The 14,080-nt window shown below is 39.4% G+C and overlaps 1 long non-coding RNA gene across 1 annotated transcript in view; it reads left to right on the top strand.

Moving 5' to 3' along the window:
- The window catches only part of LOC309864361, an 80,550-nt gene extending 70,886 nt beyond the window's left edge, over nt 1–9,664 (top strand). Inside the window, exon 2 of the long non-coding RNA XR_014311472.1 lies at nt 6,854–9,664. This is a non-coding gene — a long non-coding RNA (uncharacterized lncRNA). The remainder of the gene's footprint in view (nt 1–6,853) is intronic.
- Nucleotides 9,665–14,080: the final 4,416 nt, after the last annotated feature.

The following is a 14,080-nucleotide window of genomic DNA, read 5'->3' as shown; positions in this document are numbered from 1 at the left end:
ATTTGTGTCAGCAGCATAAATGCTGACATGTCAGCATCTCTATTTTATACCCCCCCCAAATGTGTATAGTTTAATTAGACCAAAGACAGGAAATGGTTTGTTGATAGCTCAACCTGGAAGTAATGGCTTCCTAAGGGAGATATTCCTGCCCCACCCTGGGGAACAATCAAGTATGTGTCACTGAAACACCAGAGAGTTCTCTGCAGGAAGGTAATCACTTTTCCCCTGAATCTAGTGGAATGTTTGTGGTAAATTGGGATAAATAATCTTCCTAGACACCCCAGACTTCTGTGCTCCACTACTAGCAACTTTAGCCAGGCACTCTGAATTCTTCCCCATGTGGGCTTATGCTGTTTGCTGTTTCTATGCTCATTTTAAATGTGAAAAAGAGGGGCATGAGGGTGGCTCTGTCGGTTAAGCATCTAACTCTTGGTTTCTGCTCAGATCATGATCCCAGAGTCGTGAGCTCAGGCCCCGTGTCAGGCTCTGCATTCAGCTCCGAGTCGGCTTGAGATTCTCTGTCTCCATCTCCCTCTGCCCCTTCCCTTCTCACTCCCTCTCTCTAATAAACAAACAGCCCTTTAAATGGGAAGAGGAAAGCTTCTGCAGAGAAAACTAGCAGATCCACAGAACAGCCCTACAGTCCACTGTTAGGCTAGAACAAGCAGGTCCTTGGAGGGGAAAACAAGTTTCCCTGAAGGAAGAGTAAATCCATGAGCAGCAAAGGCTTAAGATGGGGTGGATACAGGACTCTCTCCCTCTGCCCTTAAATGTTCTTTGAATATATTTTGCCCTTGCCTTGGCAGAAAATGTCTTGCTCAGTACCGTTGACTTCTCAGTTCCAGATAGTATTGAATGATAATTTTAGGAAGCACCTTAGGTTCATTCTTGGAAAACTACGAGAGGAGATTTTGTCAGAGGTGGGGTGGGGAAGGGCAGCAGGTGTATAGTTTGCAGTCTTTTTCAGTCACCAAGGGGGAAGGGAGAATTAAATCTAGGAAATCTTAGAAAATACTGAATCTCTGAAGCTCTCTCCATGAGAGCCAGGTAGTGGGAATAAACGTCAGAGGAGTGTTAAAAACTGAGCTCAGGCTTTTGAAGCGAAACCAGAGATTCCCCACGTTGATGATAATCAGATACTAACTTCTCCCAAAACAGATTTGTTACCTCCGGCTAAGTTCCTTCCTGACCACTAGCTGAGTTCCTTATTTATATTTCTTTCCCTACTGGATACTTTTCTTTTTGAAAAAAGTAGTCATCTACATTCTGAATTAAAACATCTGTTCTGAAACACACACACACACACACACACACCTGTGCACACACATGTGCACAAACACATGCACTTTTAAAACATGACTTTTATTTCTGTTTTTGTTGTTGTTGTTGTTAACATATACTGTTTTATTTGCTTTAGGGGTACAGGTCTGTGAATCGTCAGTCTTAACACAATTCACAGCACTCACCATAGCACATACACTCCCTAATGTCCACAACCCAGCCACCTTATCCCTACCCCCCACCCCCAGCAACTTGCAGTTTGTTTCCTGAGATTAAGACTCTCTTATGGTTTGTCTCTCTCTGGTTTCATCTTGTTTCATTTTTCAGTGTAGAGATTTAATGGGATAGTCAGCAAGTATAAGATGGCCATCATAATGATTAAGACCAAGTGTGGACTCTTGTCTGAGTGTTACATATTTACTAAGAAATCTTTATGCCAGGTTCCTGACAGAGACTTGGAAAGGGTTACAGAATCCTCAGCTTGGGGTACCAATGTCCTCAACCAATAGCCCTGAATGCTCCCCAGAATGCCCATCAGCATAACACTGCTGGCTTAAATTTTTTAAAAAGAAAGAGAAAAGAAAAACAAAAAAACTTTGCTTCCAGTTTGATCAATGTCTACTGCACATTTTAAAAATATACTTTCATAGACATAATTCTGAAAAAGCCAGAGTTAAGGACATGGAGGATCAGAGTAAAATATATTAGGTGTCATATGTTACTTTGTTAACACAGAGTAATAATTTTTACTTGCCCGGCATCTTTTTGAAGGATCGCAAATTGCTTTACTGCTGTCACCACAGAACCACTGTTCAATCTTACTGAGAAATTATAAAGGACACACAAAACACATCTAAAGATGAAAGAAGGGAAATGTTTTCGCTATCTAATAAAAAAAAAGGGAGTGTCACAGGAAATTATGGACTGCTAGACTTATATGAGTACCAGAGCGAATGATCAAAGAACCCATTATAACATTGCATAAAATACATAGCAGGGAACATAACTTTCTGAAGAGCATCATTCTAATGAAAATATGTAAGGTTTTGTTTTGTTTTGTTTTTGCTTTTTTGAAGGAATGACATGAACAAAGCAGTTGTAATGACAATAAGGTTTCTAAGCCCACTGTGTTGAACAAGCAACATACCGCCATAAACTAGAAGTAAGAAGACATGGATCTATGCTTGACTCTTCCATAGAGTCTCCCTGGAACTCTGAGTAAATCATTCACCCTTTATTTCTTGGATCCTCCTCCAGTAAAATCAGATAATAATCCCTACTTGTCAATGTATCCTGGCCTAGATCCCTGAAGGAACTGAGAGGAGGGGTCCAAAATCCCAAGGGTATTGATATCTTAAATGCATGCTAACTAGGGTGACTGCTTGACTCACAGAATCTCCACCTTCTGCAATTAATCCCTTGATGCAGAAAGTTTGGGATAGAAAATGATCATACCTGGAACAACAGGATCCTATTCTCTTCTCAGCAATTTCCGCAATAGCCAAACTGTAGGAAAAGCTGAGTTGTCCATCGACAGATGAATGGATAAAGAAGATGTCTATCGATCATCTATCTATCTATCCACACACACACATACACACACACAATGAAATATTACTCATTCATCAGAAAGGATGAAATCTTACCATGTACATCAACATGGTTGGAACTGGAGGGGATTATGTGGAGCGAAATAAGTCACTCGAAGGAAGACAATTATCATATGGTTTCATTCACATGTGGGATATAAGAAACAGCGCAGAGGATCATGGGGGAAGGGAGGGAAAATGGAATGGGAGGAGAAATCAGAAAAGGAGACAAACCATGAGGGACTCTTGACTCTGGGAAACCCACTGAGGGTTGGGGGAGGGGAAGAGAGTAGGAGGATGGGCTCACTGGGTGCCAGGCTGTAAGGAGGGCATGTGATGTGATGGGCACTGGCTGGTATACAGAACTGACAAATAACTGAACTCTGCCTCTGAAAATAATGATGTACTATATGTTGGCTAATTGAATTTAAATAAAATAAATACGTTTTTAAAAAAGGATATTTTTCTCTTCGTCTGCAGCTGATTAGTGCAGGCATAAGCCCTTTATTTAAATTGAGCTGATCAAATTCTCTCCTTCAGGACATCAAATGAAGAGAGAGAAAGGCAAAAAAGATTGTGGATTGTCAATCTAGAGAGTCACTAGACATTTTAAAAAAATTGTGAAATAGGGGCGCCTGGAGGGCTCAATGGGTTGAAGCCTCTGCCTTCGGCTCAGGTCATGATCCCAGGGTCCTGGGATAGAGCTCTCTGCTCAGCAGGGAATCTGCTTCCCTTCCTCTCTCTCTGCCTGCCTCTCTGCCTACTTGTGATCTCTGTCTTTCAAATAAATAAATAAAATCTTTTTAAAAAATTGTGAAATAACAGGTAAAATAGATCATAGGATAGTGTTCTTGGCCCCTCCCCCCATGCACTGGAGTGGAATTACTCTTGCTTATTGGCACAGCATTTCTTTTGCAGAATTGTATGAGATTGAACTAACAGGATGGTGCTGACACCCTGATTTGGGAACCCACACACCACAGAGGTTCCTGAAAGTGGTCAAAAAGCATTACTAGTAGTAAGAATAAAGTTTGTTTTGTGAGACTTTTATTTCATATGTATATTTATATAATTTATATATAAGTATTATATATATAAGTAATACATGTGAAAAATATTTATATAACATCTAGAGATGTTTCTATAAATATGTTTATATTATACATTTATATTTATATACATTGATATACATTTCTTACTGTGAGTAAAAATATTGCCCCTGGTGAACTTCTACCTTCACTTAAAAATAGATTAGTACATGTAAAATGAGTGTTGATAAATGGCAGTAGCCACACATAATATAATGTAGAGTTTATCTCAAGTAAAACAACTTAGAAAAAGTAGAAACAAGATGTTTATTTATAATTCCATTCACACCATTCCATTCCATTCCATTCCATTCATGATCCTTTCATGAGTTCAGTAAACAAAGAAGATACATTCTCTCTTTTTTTTTTCTTTTTTTAATTTAAATTCAATTAACCCTTTGATAAACTGGGCAGAACTAGAAACTCATAAACTCCAAACTGGACAAGTTGTAAATGGAGAAAGGTCACATAAACTTTAGCTCACAACGGCATCTCTTAAACAAGGCCAAATAAACAATCACCTCAGGGCCCATTCAGACATCTGAGTCTAATCATTAATGCAAAGATCTAAAAGTTTGACCTTTGCATTTCATTACCTCTATTCCGTCTACCATTTTGCACTGGCTTTTTAAATTCTGTCATGTTATTGATCAATAATTGAATTGTAATCCTATTATCTAATTATTTAAATTAGATCTTTTAATTCCATATGGAAAGTAAACTCATCACAATAAGTTAAAAAAAATTTCAAAAGTTTTGCATTTGCATGATTCCTAGAAATATCAAGCATATTTCTAAATTTCCCTTAATCCATTCAGTCAGTTGTGTTGAGACTCAACATGTTAGCCCTGTCAGTGCGTGGCCAGCCCTGAAAGAATCAAAGTATGGCTCAGGGCTAAAAGGATAGTTTCGGATGCTTGAAAAGCTGTCAACTACCTCATGATTTCTTCCAGCTTATGGGTGTTCATTATAGTAGCGTTCACCACTCTTAAAAATCCATCATGACTTACTGCCAAATATACTTCCTTCAATTAAGGAGTATCCTCCATGATCATGTCTCTTAAAGTATACTCCTTTTTTTCTTTAGAAAGTGTGGCGTTATTAACAACTATAAGAAAATAGACTTGATCATCACATTCTTTGACAGATAGCATCTCTCTGCCTATTCTTTTCTTTGAGATGCCACACCTTTTTATGTTCATGCTGTCTGTATGACATCTATCACCATGAGCCGTATCTGCTAGGGTAGAGATACGGCGCCATAGGGAGAGACAAAGCTGGCCAAATCCCTTGTAGATTATGTCAGAGTGAAAGATGATGCTGGAAGCTTGCAGAAGAACAGCAGAAACTGTGAGAGTCTAGGATACTTTATCTAGATCAGAATTTGTGCAAAGCTCCTATGTTGAGTATTTTCTTGAACATTTTTCATATTCAACCTAAGCCAAAATTTTATCTTTAAGGCCAAATCATTCCACATCCCAAGTAACTCAACTAAGGGTATTTTTCAGTATTTGTTATCCAGTCTGATGAGTACACAATAATTCAATGCTTTTAGGAGAGCATCACAGTCTTATAAGAAAATGATATAAAAAAATGGGAAAATACAGTATTGGCTTGTGATGGTCAATAGCTTTTCTTAGAGAGGAGAACTACTGTGTTCTCTGTTATGTTTATTCCTAACTTTTTAGCACAGCTTTAAGCCCTTTAATTATTTCTCGCTTATCTTTCATTATTGCTTGGTTAATGTGGTTCTTTAAAAGATACCCTAAATTACATCCATGCCCAGCAATTTTCAATTTGAAATCGCTTTCATATACCATGCTTCAGGTGCATATGAGCCAGAAGACACGCATGGAGGAAAGCCATTTGGCTACGGTGAAACATAAATAGCCACTTCAAAGCTAAGCTTTTGCATTATCTCCAGATGATACTACACAGTCACATATATACACTGACAAGATATTCATCATTCAAGGGTTTGTCATATGATTTTTTTTAAAGATTTTATTTATGTATTTGACAGACAGAGATCACAAGTAGGGAGAGAGGCAGGTAGAGAGTGAGGAGGAAGCAGGCTCCACTGAGCAGAGACCCCGATGTGGGGCTCAATCCCAGAACCCTGAGATCATGACCTGAGCCAAAGGCAGAGGCTTAACCCACTGAGCCACCCAGGTGCCCCTCATCATACGATTTTTAATATACCCCATCTAGGTCTATACTACCTGGATATATTTTTTTTAAATAAATCCTGTGATTTCTTTTGAATATCTGTTTTTGTGTGTGTTAATGATTTTAATGTATGAAAGGTAAACATTTAAAACACTGAGAGTCACTTGCGTTTATTCCCACATGTATATGCCCGTTTTGATAGTTATTAAAAGTATGTAATTTCATTAGATATTGAACAAACAATGAATGAGTGCAGCAGAATGAAAGTTCTATTTTTGTCCAATGTATCCCAAAAGTTTTGGGGGAAATAGAGACGAATTACAGACACACACACACACACACACACACACACCCCAAACAAATCATGGGGGAAAGCACTATACACAATGAGGGGGGAATCTTAAACATTTAGAAGGATTCTACATTCAGACTGATTGCACATATCTCTAAGTCTTTTCTTCATCTTAAAGAAATCACAGTTGAAAAGCTGCATGAAGATCTGTATGTGTGTGTGTGTGTGTGTGTGTGTGTGTGTTTCTGTGTGTGTGTGTTTCAGGAGCAAGGTAGAGCTCCAAACAATAGTCCCGGAGTTTGTTTGTTTTTTTTTTTTTTAAAAAAAAGGTCCTGGCTTTACATCAAAAGACTGGCAAATTAATTCATTAAAATAAGATGTTCAAGAAATACCCTTTTAAAAAGCTTTCCCTTCTTTATTCTGCTTTTCAACAGGAACTAACAAATCCGTGATAAAAGACCATGGGCTGAACCCTGTCCAGCCCCTAACCTTTGCAACAAACACTGGGTAAAAACCTGGAGCCTGACAAGCTAAGGAAGAAGGTGGCTCCCTTCTGAAGGGAAAATTGAAATGTGAACCCAGGCACTACCTGTGGCCATGAGTCACCTTGTAAAAGAAGCCGGAACGAATCAAGAATGTAAGACAGAGAAACAGAAAGCCTTTGATTTGGGTCCCAGCGTACTACACCTGAGGACGGGCACCCCGCTTCCATTCTAGGAGCACTCACACAACAGCATCTTTTCTTTATGCTTACCTTCAGGCAAGCTGGGTTTCTGTCCCCAGCAGGCAAAAAGAGTCTAGTAATACAAAAAACAAAAGACACCACTACTTCATATGTCTTCATTATTGTGGAAGTTGCTAGTTGACTCAACAAATGTCATTAGACATCTCCTCTGTGCCAGAACCTCGGACAGACCAGACCGAAGGCCAGGCTCTCCTGGAACTGACAGGCTTGTGCCCTGATGGCTGGAATTAATTGCAAATGTAAATTGTTTGCTTCTACCACACTAACACTTAACACCATAATATACTTGTTTCCATTATGCATAAATGGTTAATGGGTCCAACATGCACATTAAAGGAAGTTAGAATGTTTTCAAGGGAGTAGCTATAACCCTGTCCAATGCCAGTGAGTGTAACAGCGCCTAAATCACAGCTCTGTGCCATTGTCAAATTTAGAATTCGGTGTTGGAAGAACTCTGACTAAGTGAGGCAATGTCTTCTGTTAGCACAATATAAAGATACAAAGAGTCCTTGTTTGGCTTGGTGATTGCTCATTGAGAGCGCTTGTAAAATTTCAGAACTGAAAGGGGCCCACTTGTAGGGAAAATAAAGCACAAGGAAATGAAGCCATTCACACTCTGTCAGCTGAACCGGGAGTGCCGCAGATCTCAGCCAGATGTCAAGATACCTGGGAGGCCACAATCGTTTGGAAGTGTATCACAATCGTTTGTTGCTACTAATAAAATAGTGACATGTGGGTAGTGGGAGGGAAGTGTGTCGGTCTATTCCCGGGAAAGTGAGTCAGGAATTGCACACTCAGGAAACCCCATGGGGAAATCAATATTATGCAAATCAATAATATGAGTGTTTCCTGTCCCTGCGACAAAAAAGCTGACAATCATGTCAGCTGGTAGAAAATTCAGGACTAGAACCTAGCATCCTGAGTCTTTTCAGAGGGTTGTGTTTTTTAAATTAACTTACAATGGGGCGCCTAAGTAGCTCAGTGGATTAAGCCTCTGCCTTGGGCTCAGGTCATGGAATGGAGCCCCTCATGGACTCTGCTCAGTGGGGAACCTGCTTCCCCCTCTCTCTCTGCCTGACTCTCTGTCTACTTGTGTTCTTTGTCAAATAAATAAATAAAATCTTTAAAAAAAAATTAACTTACCATGAAGGATAGGCTCAAATCAAGGAGGGAGAAAATTTAACATGTGGTTATTAATGGCCCAAGGGAAATAAATAAACCTTTATCAAACGAGGCACAGTCTGTGATATCCGCAGATCCCTTTCTTCCTCACAGAGTAATTGCACTGATCTGGAGGGAATTTTATTTTTATCCTTTCTAAAGGATAAAACTTCTGCTTGCTGTAGAGGAGGTTAATGTCTTGCCTAAACTTGAGCTTCACAAAGTGGTATTAGCACCCGCCAACTAATGTCTTACTCAAACACCTCAGATGAAACAAAACATCATTGACTTGGGCCTGCTCCTGTAAACCTCAATTTTCAAAAGCTTTCAGTGTCAATTACCTCTCACAACAAAGCAGTCCACAAGCCTCTTGATAATGCTCAGAATGTCATCTCATCGATCCCGATCTGTTTACGCTGCACAGTAAAATCCAATTCCTTGTAGCTACCACTGAGAGGTAGGCTGCCATAATCGTGGAATTCCTGAAGAAAATGAGCATCTCAGAAGGAAACCTGAACCTATTAAAACCAGCTTCCAATCAGAATTTCCAGTGGTGATGGAGCTTCCTAACTCATTTCATTCAATACATGCTACTCAGCAGTTTCAAGGATACATTTTCTAGACTCTGGTAAGATCTCCCCTCCATTAGAGGAAAAAAAAAAAAAAAAGAATAGAATGCAATTCATACAATATTAATAACTTGTTCTACTTTACAGCTTCGTAATAAAGTTATTTATGCTGCCAGAGGCATCTTGTGACATTAGCAGTGGAAAGATAGCAGGAGACAGGAGGGTCAGGCCTGTGCCTTTAAAAAAGGACAGAACGGCAGCACCTCCCTGCAAAGCTGCTCAGAGGGACTGTGGCCAAAGGGAATAGCCCCAGGACGAAATCTCTGTACTATACACGGAAGGAGAGAGAGTCTAAATCAATCTCTGTCCTACCTTTTGGAATAAACGAATAGCAAAAATTATAATTTAGAGTAACATAGGCTGGGCAAAACTCACCTAGTGACCACAGCACAAGTCTCTTCCCTGGATCAAAAATATTTCCTCCCATATTTAAATGACACATTGCACATAGCTCCTTACGTCAGCACAAGTGAAGCTCTCAGCCAGGCTAGCCCCCCCACATACATAATGTACTTTTAAAATATGCTTTATATTCTATTATTTTATATTATTTATTTCAAATTATGTTTCCTACATTCAATGCTAAGCAGCTAGAAAGCAATCATCACATGTTACCCAGGACCCCTCTAGCCCCCACAGCACTTGGCACAGTAGTAAACTGAAGACCAATGCTGAAGAAGCATTTGCAAATAAAGAAATATGATGCCAAAGTATTGTGTGATACATGGTTATAATATGGTCATTTTCCATGATTAGATCTAGGATGTGCAAACAGAAGAAAGTGAAGGCATAAATAATTCAAAATAGATCATTGGAAAGTCATTTAGATGTTACTTGGAAATGCATGAAGGCTAGCCACAGTTTTATGGACATTTATAAACTGGCCAACGGATGGTGAGTTGTGTGCTGCGGTAAGAGAAACGATGGAATGCACACGGAAGACATTTGTCCTATTTTGTCAACCCAACATTCATCCCTCGCTTTCTTCCAGCATCCTGACATCCTCCTAGGTAATTATCCTAGGTAGGTAATTATCTCCCTTATTATCTGCAATCCTGTTGGTAAAGTGAATGGAGGCATCACTGGAGGCTCCTTCAGCTAATTTCCTTGTGAAAACTGCCCTGCCCGGTGTAGCTAAGGACTGGTACGTCAATTACATTCAGCCAATCACACCCTCTTTTCAAGGCCCTTGAATTTCAGGCCATGTTATACAAAGGGAGAAAAGAAGAAGAACGTTTCAGGGCTGGCACATTCATGGATGCTCTTCAGAATCTGCTTCTGAGAACTACCGGGCATACTTAGGTCCCATTAAGTCCCAAACAGGGGTCTTGCGATCTACCCACAGTGTCTAATGAATTCGCTTTTGAAAGAACTTAATAGGGTTATTTTCCAACACACTCTAAAAACTATGTTAGGCCAATGCTTCCCTAAGAAATGTAGAAATAGCAAACCAGGACACAGATAATGGATGTCACAAGGATAGAGTCAGAGCTAGAATGCCACGAGTTAGCATAGTGGCCGGAGATGGAAGGTGAGCAGAAGCTGTTATTCATTAGTTAAAAATAAGAAGGTTGAAAGGTGGTTGACTCACAGAGTGAAAAAAAAAAAAAAAAAAAAAAAAAGAATAGAAATCATAGGAAAAGGCAGATATGCCATGAAGGTACATGACTCTGAAACCTCTGGGTTGGCCTGGCTTTCAATGGTGGTCCCATTCCCAACTGTATTTCTCAGGAGAGTCCTCTGTATATTTCCCTGGAATTTCATCACTTCAATAAGACCCTCTGGACTCGTCCAGAGCTTTCCAAAGGACAGTACAGTGGTTAAGGCATGAGCTTTAGGGTCTGACTTCTTACTCGAAAACCTAGTTCCTTTCAGTTTTCTCTCCCTTCCCTTAGAGTTCTCTGCACTATTCCTTATGTTCCGTATATGAGTGAGACCATGTGATAATTGTCTTTCTCTGCTGAGGGAGAGAAACCACGAGAGGCTCTGGACTCTGGGAAACAAACTGAGGGTTACAGAAGGGAGGATGGGTGGGGAGATGGGGTACCCGGGTGATGGGTATTAAGCAGGGCATGTGTGTGATGAACACTGGGTGTTGTACACAACTAATGAATCATTGAAGACTACATCAAAAACAAATGATGTACTATACGTAGGCTAAATGAACATAATAAAAAAGAAAAGAAAAGAAAACCTAGTTCCAGCACTTATTATTTAAATTTCCCTATCTATCAATTAAGGCACATAACAGCTACCTTATACAGGTTTGATGAGGTTTCAATAAGATAATTCCAGTATAGTTTTCAGTCTACTGACATTCAGATATATCCCCAATACAAAACTTACATCTTCAAAGACTCCCTGCCTGGCACTTCCCAGACGGCCCATGTTGCTGGGAGTGCATGATCCTCCCTCACTACCCCCGACCCCTGGAAACTCCAGGCAGCTGCACCAAACTTCCTGAGTGTTCACTGAAGGTCCCTCATGATGCAACCTTCAAGTGAGAGGAAGTCAGACACCCAGGAACTAACTGATCGGTGGGAGTCGGGCAGAACAACTCCTCCTTCCCGCATTCCTGGACTTCTCTAATGCAGTTTCTCCATAGGACCTGTCTGGAGAAGTCCCTATAAGACAAGCTGTGTCTTGTCACAGCTCCCACAAAGGAGCAGCCAAGGTAGTAATGCATCATAGGCCATGGTTCATCTTTCTTTGCCGTTTCCCCCTTCCACACTCTGGCTTCCCTGGGTTTGACTCTTCCAAACTGACTTCAGATTTTAACATTCGTGCTTGCTTCAATCTCTACTCTCTAGAAAAACCCTGTCTAAGATAACTATTTTTCACATTATTATTATTCTTGAATCAGCCTGATCAGGTCCCTATTACCTGAATCACAGGATTCAGAAGAAAACAATGAGGCAGAGTACATATTGTTATTCCAGTCTGGAGGCTAAGAAGTAGGTGAACGGCTCTACCCTCCGAACTAAGACCTAAAGATTTTATTTTTTTAAGTTTGAAGGTAATTTTGAAGAATAAAACTAAATAATTCTTAAAACAATTCACAAATAATGTGTAAAGAGATTTTTTTTTGTTAAGTATAGATTTTTCATATATATAAATAAATATTTGAATGAAAATCTTAGGAAATAAATATTTAATGAGAGAAATGAAACATTTATTTGTTCTTTTTTTCTCTCCTTGAGAAAACTTTCTTGGGCCTTTTACCTATTTCTTCCCCGAAACTTAATGTTCAAAGTCTTATTATTCTCTTGAAAAGGAACATTTGAAGGATGATTGTTTACATGGAAGATGTTATGAACAGTGTTTAGAAATACTTTAATATAATAGTTGATGGGAAATATCATTTATAAAATTACATGTTGCAGATCTGTTTTAAAATACAAAAACTCATCTTAAGCCTGAATGAAAAATAATTAAAAATGTTGTCAATGACAGTTGATGGCTGGGAACTAAAAGATAATCTTAGAGTGGTGACTAGGGTGTGGACTTTGAATTCAGGCAGAATGGTCTCAAATTCCTGCTCACTACTTTCTAACTGCATGTCCAAGGCCAAATTACCCTGCAGTCCTAAGATTTAATTTTCCTCTCTTTTATGATAAATATAGACATAATACAGGATAGATTCACATTAGCTATAAAGAGATACAGGAGAGGATAAATAAATATAGGGTTCACATAGGATAGATGGGATAATAGAACTACCTCAAAGGGCCATGGTAAGGAATAACTGAGGTCTTTTCATCTCAGTAAATCTTAGTTACTCATCTAGTTGCTCATCCTTGATTTCACTCTTTCATATCTCCTCCATCCAGTGCATCACTATCAGCTCTTCCTCTAAAATGTATCTCTTCACTACCACTACCTCCCCCTGATAACATCAAAGCCACCGTCATCTCCTGCCTATAATACACAAAAATGTTCTATTCTTCTTCCCATATAATCCATCTCCTACACCACAACCAAGTGATCCTTTACAGCACGACTGGCATCATGTCACTCCCTCCTTAAACTCTTCAAAGGCTTTCCATTCCATTTAGAGGAAGAATGATGCTACATCACCTATAAATTCTCCTGACCTTGCTCTTGCCCACCTTCCTATCTCCTCTGCTGATTTCATCCCCGGTTCATGTCATTGAACTCTGGCACATACACAGACATTCTTTTCTTCTTCAAATACCTTCAAATACCTTCAAAGTCTATTTCTGCCCCAGGATCTTCATGCTGGCTCCTCCCTCTGCTGGAATGCTCTTCTCCAGGTCTTTGATGGCTCATCTCTTCTTATCATTTGGGTTGTTTTTAAATGCCGCCTTCTCAGACTTAACGACCTTTTCTTTAGTAGACCCCACACCATCATGCTTTATTCCTCTTTGCTGTATTGTTTCCCCAGATCACTTAATTGCTACACACATGGTCAAGAAACTGTGACTAAGAGAATCCCTGGCTAAGAGAATAAGGCTAGTGGAGAATCTACATTAGTTCTCTAAGTCACTGAAATGACTCTCCAACCCAAGCCTGAGTGATCTGAAAAAGTCCAGGAAAGCCCCTAAGGAAAGAGGAAAAAGCTAGTCATCTGTCAGGAAACACTAAGCCTCCCTGCCAGACACCATCCGTGCCATCCACAGCCACCACCTGCTGTAGTGAACGCTGTTTCCCCACTGGTGCAGACTCCAGCGTGGTCCAGATCCTGCCAAAGTAATTAACTGACACTGAAGAAGTGGACTCAAAATTAAAACAAAGGGATTTTAGAAGTTAAACTAAAGTTAAAAGGTGCATAGCTGCTGACACTACGTGGGTAAATTGCTTTGAAATTGGTGCTGAACTAGCATTGGGTTCATAATGGGACTTGATTATTTCCACATGGTATTTAACAGGCACATAAAATCCCACTAATATGAAAGAAATGTATTTTAAATGTTGGTTGACAGGGAGAAGAATACATTAAATTACTAAAAAATGTAAAAAGGAATTTTATGGCAACTGAAGTATATTATCTCGGAATATTGATTAAAAACTCCTTAAATAAGAAAGAATTGCTTAAATGAATACTTGATATTAATATGCATCCAGTCGATTAGGATGGAGCCTTTTCTTGTTTGTATAGAAACTAT

This window comes from Mustela nivalis, assembly GCF_964662115.1.
Source record: "Mustela nivalis genome assembly, chromosome: 5".
NCBI lineage: Eukaryota > Metazoa > Chordata > Mammalia > Carnivora > Mustelidae > Mustela > Mustela nivalis.
This window is presented reverse-complemented; position numbering and strand designations above follow the sequence as displayed.